The sequence below is a fragment of the Eptatretus burgeri genome, chromosome 13 (assembly GCF_056783735.1).
Source record: "Eptatretus burgeri isolate ZD-2024b chromosome 13, Ebu_testis_v1, whole genome shotgun sequence".
Classification (NCBI taxonomy): domain Eukaryota; kingdom Metazoa; phylum Chordata; class Myxini; order Myxiniformes; family Myxinidae; genus Eptatretus; species Eptatretus burgeri.
Genome location: NC_140973.1, coordinates 75,442,456 through 75,457,296, shown reverse-complemented (window position 1 = coordinate 75,457,296; position 14,841 = coordinate 75,442,456). Strand labels below are relative to the sequence as shown.

Genomic DNA, 14,841 nt, shown 5'->3' with positions numbered 1-14,841 from the left:
ACCTTTTCTTTTCGGGGCACGCCCCTCTTCCTCTTCCACACCGACAAACTCCTCCCTTTCAGTTTCACTTCCTTCTCTCGGCCACTCCCCCTCTCAGTACGCTGGGCGGAGTCTATTGTCTGGAACATCTGAAGGATGAAGAAGAGCCTCTCGGTCCACCACCACTGCACAAACAAATTACAGCCTGTGAAACCTCCCGACACACATGTAATGTCAAATTACTGAACAACCTGGCCAAACTTGCATTTAATGGGAGATCTGGGCTAATCCTATATTTAGTCGCATACTAAGGGCCATTTCCCCAACAACAAAAAAAATATTTATAATCTAATCTGAACACACACTTATCGACATAACTGATCTCTGGGTACCTGTATGGTGTTCTGTGAATTTCCACAACTCCACAATATATATATATGTTTTTATATATATATATATATATATATATATATATATATATATGTATGTATGTGTGTGTATATATATGTATGTGTGTGTATATATATATATATATATATATATATATATATATATATATATATATATATATATATATATATATATCTTCTTCTTCTTCTTTCGGCTGCTTCCGTTAGGGGTCGCCACAGCGGATCATCCGTATGATCCGCATTGTGATTTGGCACATGTTTTACGCCGGATGCCCTTCCTGACGCAACCCTGGTCGCCTCTTACGACACAGGGATAATATATATATATATATATATATATATATATTGTTACAGTTGTGGAAATTCACAGAACACCATACAGGTACCCAGAGATCAGTTATGTCGATAAGTGTGTGTTCAGATTAGATTTCCCCACCGATGTTTAAAGGGCTTTGACCGGGCTGTGATCTTTGAGTCAGCCATTATTCTTTTGCTATCTTTATTTTTGAACAACCAGTAGTTCAACAACCACAACCGCCTTTCAACAACCATGCCATCCCCACCACAGCGCCAACCACAACCACCATCTCAACAACCACGCCATCCCCACCACAGCGCTAACCACACTGCAACAACAACATCTCAACAACTCCCGCCCCGATATCCATCAGAACGGGTAAACCGAAATGACGGTTGGAAAACAACAACTGACCCCAGCCGAGCTCTGTTGGAATTTTCCCTCAGAAGGGCGAAAGAAACATAATGTCCGTGATCGGGCCAAAAGAGCGGGCCAAGAGCCGAGCCGAACCCCCCTGGAATGTGTCCCCCCCCCCCCCCCGCGAAGGGAAGGGCGAGGCGCCAGGGCGATAAAAGGCCGGGCTGAAAACGCCAAGAGGTCGGTCGGTCTGGGTTCACCGTGGAGTTGAGTGGAAGTCTGGGAGCAGAGTTGAGCTGCAATCATCTGCAGTCGGGGAGTTGCAGTCTGGGAGTGCAGCGGAGTCTGTCAGTGAGGGGAAAGAGAGTCCCTCTGCTTGGTCTCTCTCCTTGGTCGACGGAGGCGCCAGAGAGGAGTCACCAGCCGAATCGCCGTTGAAGGCACGGGTGGAGTCCAGCGGAGTGCGGGCAGGGCCACCGAGGGTCGCCGAACCAAGGCCCGGCGAGTCACCACGAGGGTGAAAGGTAGCCTGCGCGGTCTCTCGGAGCCCTTGCGGTCTCCACGGCTCCGTGAACTATTAAAGGCCGACGAGGTCCAGTTCTTGCCCTTTTCTTTCCTGGGGTTTTTTTTTGTATGAACGTTGTGGCGCCATGTCCTAAAGTAGAATTGTAATAAGTGTACATAATAAATAGAACGGTTGTAGTTCTTCGTCTTGCTTGTTCCTGTATTGCTTTATTGTCGACATGATTGCATACGTGTATGACTGCTTACGTGTGTATAAATGTCATTGTTTGAATGTCCACCTGTTCGTTGCGTCCTTTCCCTTAATTGAGCTGCCGTATTGCATTCGGGATATTAGCTGGCTTTTAAAAAGCCGATAAAGTAATCGGATCCAGCGGGGCTTGGCGATATACACCGCTCGGCAAATCGCGAATGGGTTACGCGAACGGGTTACGATAATTTAAGCGAGCTGCTTAAGCGGCTCTTTTCCAAGCAGGTCCCGTTGAGGTGTAAATCCCCGGCATTCTGTCTACGCGCATAATATGGTAAATCGACAATTCGGCGATCGGACCCTGTCGCACGCGGACAGAATAGTTGGCTGATTTACAGTGTGATTAAGAACACACCCGTAGCTGGATTTCAGCATTGATCCGAAAGCTGCGACTAGTTTTGCCACGTCCGGTGGGCGCGTGCGGCCGTAAATTAGCTAAAAGCGGTAGCCCGCATGCCAGAAAACTACAATATATATGTGCATATATATATGTATATGTATTTATATATATATATATATATATATATATATACATATATATATATATACATATATATATATATATATATATATATATATACATACATATATATATATATATATATATATATATAGATATATATATATATATATACATACATATATAAATGAGGCGCCGCGAGGAGGAGTGAGGTAAGGGACACATCGGCCATTTTGGAGTTAATGCCATAAAGCACTATTTTAACCCTCACCCTATCATACGAGCCTATCATCATCATATCATTAAAAAATGTCGCTTACATCACTCCTGCTCGTGGGGCCTCATAAATATATATATATATATATATATATATATATATATATATATATATATATATATATATATATATATATATATATATATATATATATATATATATATACACACACATGTGTATATATATATATATATATATATATATATATATATATATATATATATATATATATATATATACACACATGTGTATATATATATATATATATATATATATATATATATATATATATATATATATATATATATATATTTATGTACACAGTGCCAAAAGAAAGTCCAGACTGAGCTGTTAGTGAGGATGTTGAGGTCACAGAGAGATTCACTTACCTTGGCAGTGATATTCATGTCTCTGCTGGCTGTGAGCCAGAGGTCAATAGACGTCTGGGTCAGGCCTGGGGAGTCATGGATTGACGGGATCATGGGGTGTGGTGCTGCTGGTACCTGTGCAGGACGACGAAAGTCCGAGTCTTCATGTGCTTGGTGCTTCCACTTTTGCTCTACGGATGTGAGACTTGGACTCTGACCAGGAATCTGAGATGGAGACTTCATTCCTTTGATACCAGTTCTATTCGCAGAATCCTTGGCTATCGGTGGTCGGACTTTATTTCCAACGAGCGGTTGCTGAGAGAGACTCAAATGAGATTTGTTACCTGCACAATCCATGAGGTCAGCTGCGGCTGTACGGACATGTGGCTTGTTTTCCTGATGCTGAACCTGCTCACCAGATTCTCTCAGCGAGGTAGCCTCATGAGTGAAGGAAGCCAATGGGCCGACCACGTGCTTTGTGGTTGCAGCAGGTTTATCAGCATCTCAAGGAGATGGGGATGGGCCAGGTATTTGCCTGGGGGATGGCCAGATGGACGCCCCTGGAGTACTGGTGGAAAGTTGATGCAGCGACGCTCTGCTCCGGTGTACGCTCCCATACCTGACCTGACCTCAGCCAAAAGGTCAAAATCGGCCAAATTTCTAAAATCCTCAATTTTAGTCTGATTAATTTGAAATTGGAAGAGCATTTGCAGGTCAGATCACTGAATTCAACCACCTATTCTTTTCGAGGTCAATATCGGCCAAAAGGTGAATGCAGGCCGAATTTCTAAAATTGTCAATTTCCATACGATTGACTTGAAATTTGAACAGGATTTGCATATCTTGTCAATTAATTCAACCACCAATTATCTTTTCAGTCAAAAGGTGAACATCGGCCGAGTTTCTAAAATTGAGAGATAGGGCGAAAAACTATACATCATGATATCTCAAAAAGTTTTGGACGAGTTATGACAAAACTAGGTGATTGAGTTGGTTCGGTGACAAAAACAAGAGGATTTGATTTTGGTTCAGATTGAGCCCATCAGTAGGATACGAAACGTAAACTGTTCACCCTGGCGGAAGTACGTACTCTACCGAGTGCCATTCTACTTTGTTCTGTTTTGCCAAGTGTTGCTCTATGAGTGATTTTTCATTTGTTTGTTTGTCTCTAAGCAGGATATCTTAAAAAGTTGTGCACTCATTTGGGCAAAATTTGGTGGACAGGTTGGGTGTGTGACAAGGTTGAATTTATTTCATTTTGGAGAAGATCCAGATTCGATAATTTTTTTTAATGAAACGGAAGACCAAGAAGGAACCTGAAGAAGTAAAGAGCAAAGATGGAGTCATCAGGAGGAACCTGGATAGGATTCGGGTTTCAGGCTCCACTCCCCTACCCTCAAACCCATCCAGGTGCAGCCAAGTGAGCATTACAGAAAAATTTCTGCAAAAATTCACTTCTCCTAAGTAAAATAGATAAAGAAAGAGAGGAATAGAGAGTAAAAGAGACGAAAGAAGAAAAAGCAAGAAGAGAATGAATAAAGAATAATTGCGAAAATAACACTGGGCTGCATTTGAAATAATTTTTTTCAGAGGTCTAGGTTTTCTCAACGGTTCTTTATATGTTTTTTGCATGCTGAATTCAGAAATGTATCTAATTTCGCTCAATCAGGCCAAGTTTTTTAATCAGCTATCTCATCAATTAGCTATCAATCAGCTATCTCAATTTTAAGGAAAAAAATAATCAAAATTTTAATTTTTTTAATTCAAAATCAGACTTACATTGACAGAAAATGTACAAACTATACATACGAGTATATTGACACACAAGTACACTTAATGTGGAAGAAAGTGCCTTCTCAATTACTTTCATTTCAATTTCAGAAAAATATAGATAAATCGTTGTTTCTGGCAACACCCAGCTTCAGTCGCTCCAGCAGTCGCTGTTTTCCTTCGTCTTTTTAATGTTGAATTTCACATTAACAGTACTTGTGCGTCATTTTATATATAGTTTGTACATTTTCTGTCAATGTAAGTCTGATTTTGAATTTAAAAAATGCTAATTAAAAAAATTAAATTTTTGATTTTTTTTTCCTTAAAATTGAGATAGATAAAACGCAGCGACGCGCTGCTCCAGAGTACGAAAAACTTGACCTGATTGAGCGAAATGAGATGCATTTCTAAATTCAGCATGCAAAACGCATATAGGGACCGTTGACAAAACCTAGACCTCTTTAATGACGCAGACCAGTGTAATTATAAAGAAATGTGAAATGAACAAAGATGTCGGGAAGAAGCCGGAGATATTTCAGCATTTACTCCCCAGGTACAATCTACCAGGGGTCCGTCAGCGGGGAAGCACAGTCCACATAGTGATTCTTCACCATTGAGAGATGGGGCCAAAAACGATATTTCGCATGATATGTCAAAAAGTTGTGGACGGTCAATGACAAAATTAGGTGGATGAGTTGGTTAGTTGACAAGAATAAGCCGATTAGATTTTGGTGAGGGTCAGGATCCACATCTGGCCTGTCAGTGGGATGCAAAACATAAACTGTTCAGCCTGGCAGAGATATGTGCTCTACCGAATGCCGTTCCAGTTTATCACTTGTAATATATAATAGTCCAGGAAGGGACAGGGAGAGAATCATTAAATAATTATAAATACAGAGAGACGAAGGCAGATCGATTATAGGAGATGGCTTGGAATCTGTTATAAAAGTGCTTTAAAAAGCTGTTGTCTGCAAACAAAGCCCATGATGTGGAGGAGGAGGTAGTAGGTTGGGATTGAGGTGAGTAGGTGTGGGGGAGGGGGGAGGGGTTGGTGTGGGGGAAGAAGCCTCTTGAAGACCATATTGTTAGCATGAAAATGTGTGCATTAAGGTAATTTCATCTGCTTGGTGTATCATAATTATGCCACTCGAGGGGGATGCGTATGTAAGGGGGGGGGGTGGAGAGGGAATTTAAGCATTATACCTCTTTCTTTCTTCACCCTGAAACGCGTCACGTTGTCCTGACGAGCTTTCATTAGGGCAATTATAAAAGGGAATAAAAGACGGATCGAACAAAGCAAAGAGGACGTTTGTGTTTCTCGTGATAATCATATGTGAGCGCAGCCTGTGATGAAATCAGAAAAGAAACATCTTAAACTGGAATTGTGGACCAAATTGAAGCCAACTGAAGGGCCTGGATACACGACAGATGTATAAAAAAGAATAAACGAATATATATATATATATATATATATATATATATATATATATATATATATATATATATATATATATATATATATATATATATAGGTATTATTTTTAATCACGAACACTCTTGATGGGGAGAGGGGGTGAAATAGAAATGTAAAATTTTAATCAGAACCTTTGCTCTCTGAACTATATGTGGCTTTCTAAATGACGTAATCCACACAGAATGGTTGGCGACCATGCGTAGAAACCCCTGGCACTGGGGTTCATCGGGGCAGCCAAACATACATTGTGTGTGAGAGATAAGGATTGTTACCGAAAATGTCTCACAAAGTTTCTAAAAGAAGGCAAAAATACTTAGAATCATACCGGACGGGGTGTGCCTATATGCACAATGAAAGAGTTGGAAAAACTTTCTGAACTCGCACAAAAAGATGATAGCTTGCAGCTCCCCGTACTGCAAACTCCTGAAGATGTGGACGAGAGCGAGGCCCGAAGGTTCATGAATGGACGTGTTCTACCAAAACGTTCAACCATCTCTGCCAGTGAGTGTACTTTGAACCTTGCGGGATTACCTCGTGTGAACATGGCAGGCTTGGTTGATTTATTTAATGGACATCTGCAATGGGAAAGACGGTGCTGTCATTACCAATATTCAGGTAGACTTCACTGAAGGAGACATCGTATCTGGTTTCGTTGCTTCATAACACCGATGGGAAGGTCATATCTGGAATTTCTCAACGGCTAGGATAAGTTAAAAAGAATGTTATTTCCTATTAATCATGTTTGGGAGGAGGAGGGCCGGGTGGGAGGTATATGTGCTGTGGAGGCCATTATATATCTTCTTCTTCTTCTTCTCCTCCTCTTTCCTTTATAAAGGGTGAGGTCCGATGGTACCACGCTTCTGCCCGGCCTTGACCACGATACTCCTCCAACCCCTCTGTCCTCAGCCAACTCTCTCCACTCTTCAACCACCCCTACCTTCTGGATATCCCTCCTCACACAATCCTCCCATCTCAACCGCAGTCGACCTCTTTTCCTCCGACCTTGCTCCCTCAATCTATCCGCTCTCTTTACCATTCTCTGTTTCCACATCCACACCAAGTGTCCAGCTCATCTCAGCCGGCATTTCACCAATCTCCCATCAAGCTCATCTGCACACCAATCTCCTCCACCAGTTTATCCATCCTCCTTCTATCCACCCTCTTTACTGACACAAACCTGCAGCCTCTGTTGTTGTGTCTGTCAGTGCCACCATCTCCAGACCGTAAAGGTAGGCCAGCATTACACATGACATCAGAATTTTCCATTTCAATTTTCTTGATATCTTTCTGTCTGCTATTATTTCCTCCACCCTCCTCCATGCATTTGCATCCACCTGAATCCACCTCTACACCTCTGCCTCAGAATTCCCATCCCCAGTCACTGTTCCTCCCAGATACTCAAACATATTTCTCTGTCTGATCTACTTCCCCTCTAACTTGATATTCATTTATTTTCTCTGCTGCCCAACCCACTGAGCAGTCTTCTCCATACTCATTTTCAGCCCATGCTTCCCAAATGCCTCTTTTCAATCCCCCAATACCTCCTGCATCTTCTGCCCACTCTTCACCACAACGGTCAGATCATCCGCGTGCAGCATCCTCTCCATACTACCCCACAACCTCACCTTCCTGCTTACCAGCTCCATCACAATGATGACCATGAGTTGGCTGAAAGCACTTCCCTGCCTCAAACCAATGTTCACGCTGAATTATTCAGACATCCCAGAGCCAACCAAGACTCTTCCTCTTTGTTCCCTTGTACATCTTTTCCACCAACCTAACTTCTGCTTCCGGTACTCCCATCCATCTCAGTGTCACCATCACCATCTCTCTCGGGACAGTGTTCTAGGTCTTCTCCAGGTCCACAAATCCCAATGCCATCTCACCTTGCATCTCCAACCTCTTCTTCACAGGCTGTTTCAGCTTGAACATCCCATTCAACATCCCCCTACCCTTTCTAAACCCCTGATGCTCTTCTCTGATCTCTGTCTCTACCCTCTTCCATATCCTCCCATACAAAATCCTCTCCAGCACCTTCATTGCATGACTGAGGAGCATAATACCCCTGTACTTCCCTGGATCTTGAACATCGCCTTTCCCCTTCCATATCGGCACAATTAACTGTCCTCCACTCCTCTGGAATTTAACCCTCTCTCATACATATGTTCAACAGCCTCTTTGTCCAACTGACTCCAACTTATTCTGCTGCAATTATCATTTCTGTACACACCTCATCAATGCCTGGCGCTCTTCCCTTCTTCATCATCTATAATGCTGTCCGCACTTCCTCCTCTGTCATCTCCACCAACTCCACTTTCCCCTCTCCATAACATGGTAGCTCCAACTCACTCGAGCTCACCGTTGCTTCCTTCCCGATTCAACAGCTCTTTGAAATACCCCCTTCATGTTCTTACCACTCTCATCCCTATCACAAGCCAATTTATATATCATCTTCCTCCTACCATCCTCTTCCAACTTGTTATAGACCTCCTCTTTCATCTTATTCCTCACCTTATCCACAAGTCCCCTTGCTGCTTTCTTATTCTTCCCATACAGGTGTAGCAACCCCACATATGGCTGCCTCCCCCTATCCTTGATCTTCTCCATGCTCTTCCAAACCTTCTTTTCACCAACTGCCTTTGTTCCTCATGTGTCCACCATAGCTGGTTTCTATCCCTAGATGATGCACCCTTTCCTGAAGTCCTGCCACAAAAAACTTCAACAATTCCCGTAAAAGCCTCTCCGTACTTCTTCCACTCCTACAAATGTTCCGCTTCTTCGCTGTCGCTCAAACCTACCCCTCAACCTGTCCTTGTACTCGATGACGACGTTTTTCCCTACACTTCCCCCAAACTTATAATCTTCTTCCCCTTGCTCTTAACCTCCCTCCTTTTCTCCATCCATACCACAAACACCACAGGCCTGTGCTGGGTGGTAACATGCTCTCCCACCACTGCCTCACAATCCTTAACCCTCTACAACTGCTGCTTCCTTACCACCACTAAGTCCAGTTCTGTTCTATGATGTCCACTGCTATAGGTAATCATGTGGCTTTCTCGCTTTTGAAAGAATGAACCAGCCCTGGCCATCTCATTTCTCGCCACTTGCTCCACCATCTCTTGACCCTCTCTGTTCCTTGCCCCCCAATCAAATTTACCAACACATTTCTCTTCACCTGACTCTCCTACTCCTTAATGCACATTAAAGTCCCCTGCAATGCACAGCATCATGTCCAGCTCAACCATTCCCATCAACCTCTCCAGTGCGTCTCTGAATTCCTGCTTCTCCGCCCAAGTCCTTCCCGTTTGTGGCCCATATACTGACATAACACAAACCATTTGCCTCTGTACCATCACCCATGCCATCACTATCCGTCCCTCCCATCTTTCCACTCTGACCACCTGCTTGCTGATCTCTTCCGATACAATTATTCCCACGCCATTACTCCTTCCATCTCCACCCACGTGCAACAGCTTGCATCTTCCCACCAACCTCCTCGCCCTGTCTCCTTTCTATTTGGTCTCCTGCACACACAACACTTCCAACCTCCTTCTCTGCATAATCTACAGCACCTCGACTCCTCTCTCTCTCCCCCCCCCCACCAATGAACCCACAATCAAGCTACCTAGCCGAACCTCGCTTCTGAACCACTGCCTACCTGGCAGAGCTAGTACCATCTTGATCAGTTCGGGACGGCCTGGTCATCAATCGGTAGTGCTGCCTGGGATGCTCTGCTGGACCCATGACCCTAAACTGTTCTCATAATCTTGTGTGCGCGCATGCACACACCCCACTTTCTCTCTCTCTCACTCCCTACCTTCCCCCATGCCTACCCCTTGGCTCTCCCACCACACTTGACTCCTCACCCCTATCCTCGAGGCACTCATCCCTACCCCCACTTCACTCACTCCCTCCCCTCTTTCTCCACTTCGTTATGTCTCACTCTTCCTAATAAATTTAATTTGTGCATATTCAGCTTACACCAAATAAATGCTTTTCACAAAAGTCAAATCAATTCTCTCACAAAATCTCCAAAAATTTTTTTTTACCTCAAAATTCACACTTCAAAATTAACTCAATGTCTCAGTTCGACGTTCATCACGCATGCAGAGTCCGAAAGCACAAATAGTATGAGCAGCATCAACTGTCAATTCACTCCACTGCACCGTGGGCCGAATCAAGCCCGTGCGCACAAATAGCACCCGCAGCACGACCCGCTGATCCTTTCCATCACACAGCAGGTGGAATCGAGCCCATGGGCACAACCAGCACCCGCTGACCCTCTCCACCACACAGCAGGTGGAATAAAGCCCACGGGCATAACCAGCACCCACAGCACGACCCGCTGATCCTCTCCACCACACAGCAGGTGGAATAAAGCCCATGAGCACAACCAGCACACGCAGGTCCTCTCCACCACACAGCAGGTGGAATAAAGCCCACGGGCACAACCTGCACACGCAGGACCTCTCCACCACACAGCAGGTGGAATAAAGCCCACGGGCACAACCTGCACACGCAGGACCTCTCCACCACACAGCAGGTGGAATAAAGCCCACGGGCACAACCAGCACACGCTGACCCTCTCCACCACACAGCAGGTGGAATAAAGCCCACGGGCACAACCAGCACACGCAGGACCTCTCCACCACACAGCAGGTGGAATAAAGCCCACGGGCACAACCAGCACACGCAGGTCCTCTCCACCACACAGCAGGTGGAATAAAGCCCACGGGCACAACCAGCACACGCAGGACCTCTCCACCACACAGCAGGTGGAATAAAGCCCACGGGCACAACCAGCACACGCTGACCCTCTCCACCACACAGCAGGTGGAATAAAGCCCACGGGCATAACCAGCACCCACAGCACGACCCGCTGATCCTCTCCACCACACAGCAGGTGGAATAAAGCCCATGGGCACAACCAGCACACGCAGGTCCTCTCCACCACACAGCAGGTGGAATAAAGCCCACGGGCACAACCAGCACCCGCAGCATGACCGCTGATCCTCTCCACCACACAGCAGGTGGAATAAAGCCCATGGGCACAACCAGCACACGCAGGTCCTCTCCACCACACAGCAGGTGGAATAAAGCCCACGGGCACAACCAGCACCCGCAGCATGACCGCTGATCCTCTCCACCACACAGCAGGTGGAATAAAGCCCATGGGCACAACCAGCACCCGCTGACACTCTCCACCACACAGCAGGTGGAATAAAGCCCACGGGCATAACCAGCACCCACAGCACGACCCGCTGATCCTTTCCATCACACAGCAGGTGGAATCGAGCCCATGGGCACAACCAGCACACGCAGGTCCTCTCCACCACACAGCAGGTGGAATAAAGCCCACGGGCACAACCAGCACCCGCAGCATGACCGCTGATCCTCTCCACCACACAGCAGGTGGAATAAAGCCCACGGGCACAACCAGCACCCGCTGATCCTCTCCACCACACAGCAGGTGGAATAAAGCCCATGGGCACAACCAACACCCGCTGATCCTCTCCACCACACAGCAGGTGGAATCGAGCCCATGGGCACAACCAGCACACACAGGTCCTCTCCACCACACAACAGGCTTAAACAAGCCCACAAGCAAAACTAGCACCCACAGCACGACCCGCTGATCTTCTCCACCACACAGCAGGCCAAAAAAACGAGTATATATATATATATATATATATATATATATATATATATATATATATATATATATATATATATATATATATATATATATATATACAAGCATGTAAAGCCCGTCAAAAATGCTGGGGCAAAGGCCATCCTACCCCCTCCCCCTCCCCCACCCCAAACACAGCACATTTGTAAATAATATAACTCCAATGCTTACGGATTTATTTTTGTTTTTAAAGTACTAGTGCGTGCCCGTAGGTGCGTGGCCGTGGGTCCAACCCCCCCCCCCCACCCCAAAAAACTTTCAAACCGCGTGCCAGAAACAACAAACACACAGGCCATTCCTTCGCTCTCATGTGCCATACGTGCGTGGCCGCACGTGCAAAATATATATATATATATATATATATATATATATATATATATATATATATATATATATATATATACACTTTAAAACCTCTTGTCAGAAACAACCACAGGCCGTTCCTTCGCTCTCGCATGCCCATACGTGCGTGGTTGTACGTGTGTGACCGTATGTGCGTGCAAAAAACTTTCAAACAACCACACAGGCCATTCCTTCGCTCTCATAAACGACGACTGGATTGGGGCATTGTGTTTATCTATAAGTGCGCATAAGAAATCGAGAAATTATTAGAAAACAGTAAGTCATCACTATCCAGAAGGAGTGCGTGCCCGTATGGAATGTTCACATCATTCCACGAATGATCGCTTATATTGAAGTAACAACTGCTGTGATACTTACACACACAGAGTTAATTAAAATCCAAATTAAAATCAAGTTTACCTCCCTGTCTTTGCTGGCCATGACATTCGCTGCCATTGACTATTGCCACTCCTATGCCACGATGAGGAGACAGGGTAGGATTTGTAGGAGACCTGAAAGTACAGTGTCATTAGGTATTCCATGTTCGAATTGTTTTAGTTTGAAAATAGTTTAAAAAAAATAGTTTGCAAAGCATACTACCAAATTGAGATGTATTTCGTTGGCAAGCATGGTGAGAAGAGCTGAATTCTTTAACACTTCCAAAGGCCACACCGTTTTGACAATTGGAAACAAAAAAAAGTTGTGCACTTTTTTTGATAAATTATGTTCAGAACAATTTTTCTTCAATAAATAAATAATAATAAAAATTGTCTCCATGTACACACCTTTATCTCGTAAGCACCTCTTCATAAACAACATTGCTGAGGAAACGGCGCTTCTTTGTTTCCTCATCCAGGGCAAGAATGCAGAGGCTGCTGAATCTGCCAACGTTTTGATAAATTATTAGTTTTAATGGTCAATTATTCAATTAGCGGCAACGTATTTTGCCTTTTCGCAAGGAAAAACACAAATAGAAGAGCAGAGAAAAAACCCGTAATGGCGAACGCGGCTCAGGTTCTCTTCCCCATCGGCCACGCCAACGCAGCGTGTCCTGTCATTGGTTGGTAAATAAATGGCCACAGCAACGTGTCCGGTCATTGGTTGGTAAATAAATGGCCATAACTTGGGAAGCACTTGTCAGATTAATATCAAACCTTGAAAAGGCACATCCTCAGGTCCCCATCAATATACCTGGCAAGTTTCAATTAGATCGGACCAGTGGTTGTCGAGAAACAGCGGTCACAGACACGCACACACAAACACACACACACACACACACACACACACACACACACACACACACACACACACACACATACACACACACACACACACACACACAAACACACACACACACATTGCTGGAATCATAGATAGATGTATGTACGAGATGTGTTCAAAAAGTATCCAACCTTAATTTTTCGTGCGTAAACAAATGAAGCTTGGGAGGCGTGGTTTGGTGCACGTATGTCGGCGATCCTAATCCATGAATATTATCCCGCCTGCAGAAGCTGTCAGTCGCCGACAGACCGCCGATGAGTGAGGAAGTGTAAGTGAGCGCCGTCGGATTTTGGTTTTTGACAAAATGATGGATCACTGTGGTCTCATCGCCAGTGATCACTGTGTTGAAGAAGTTGGGATCGCTGTTCACAGTCTCCAGCATGTCCTGTGCGATCTCCAAACGGAGTTGCTTCTGCTCGATCGTTAGCAGCTTTGGCACGAACTTCGCTGAGATTCTCCATAAGCCCAAATCCTGTCACAATGGAATGAACGGATCCAATGCTGACGCCCGCCTCGTCTGCAAGTTCTCTGATCGTGATTCGACGATCCTGCATCAGCAGGGTCCTCACTTGGTCAATGATGATCTCATTTCGGGATGTTGAGGGCCTACCGGAACGTGCTTCACTTTCCACTGATGAGCGACCATCTTTGAAGCGGTTGTACCACTCTTTTAGATGTGTGATGCCCATTGCTTCATTCCCAAAGGCCTGTTGAAACTTGCGGATCGTTTCCACTTTGGAACCGCGAAGCTTTACACAAAATTTGCTGCGGTCGCGTTGTTCGAGTTTTTCCTTCATTTTGTCAAAAACGAAAATCCAAAAACACGCACACTTACACTTCCTCACTCATCGGCGGTCTGTCGGCGACTGACAGCTTCTGCAGGTGGGAAAATATTCACGCATACGAATTAGGATCGCCTACATACCTGCACCAAACCACGCCTCCCTAGCTTCATTTGTTTACGCACAAAAAATTAAGGTTGGATACTTTTTGAACACACCTCGTATATATTGTTGTAGATTTCCGCCCGCCGGCGTGCGAACGACCGCGTCTAACCAATAGCGGTCGCTTCGCCCACCGAACGGAAAATCCAATCGCGGCTTTCCGGATCAACGCTGGAAACCAACCACATGTGTGTTTTTAACCACACCACAACCTTGTCCGCACTCTACCCGTGCGCTAACGGATCCGATCGCCAAATCTTCCATTTACCTAATTATTCGTGCGGGTAGGTTACCGAGAGATTGTACCTCAACGGGACCGCTTGGAAACGAAACGAAACGACCGCTTAAGCAGCTCGCTTCCTTTTGGGATAACCGAGCGGGGTATTATAGCGTGGTCCCGTTGGACCCGATCACTTT

The 14,841-nt window shown here is 45.0% G+C and overlaps 1 protein-coding gene across 1 annotated transcript in view; it reads right to left on the bottom strand.

Annotated features, from left to right (window-relative positions):
• Window positions 1-13,546, bottom strand: part of LOC147014819 (prospero homeobox protein 1-like) — a 159,647-nt gene extending 146,101 nt beyond the window's left edge. Inside the window, exons 1-3 of the mRNA XM_085850616.1 lie at window positions 12,985-13,546; window positions 12,620-12,711; window positions 3-164 (exon numbers count right to left, since the gene is read on the bottom strand). The gene's annotated coding sequence lies outside the window, so the exon portion shown is untranslated. The remainder of the gene's footprint in view (window positions 1-2; window positions 165-12,619; window positions 12,712-12,984) is intronic.
• Between the last annotated feature and the right edge of the window lie 1,295 nt (window positions 13,547-14,841).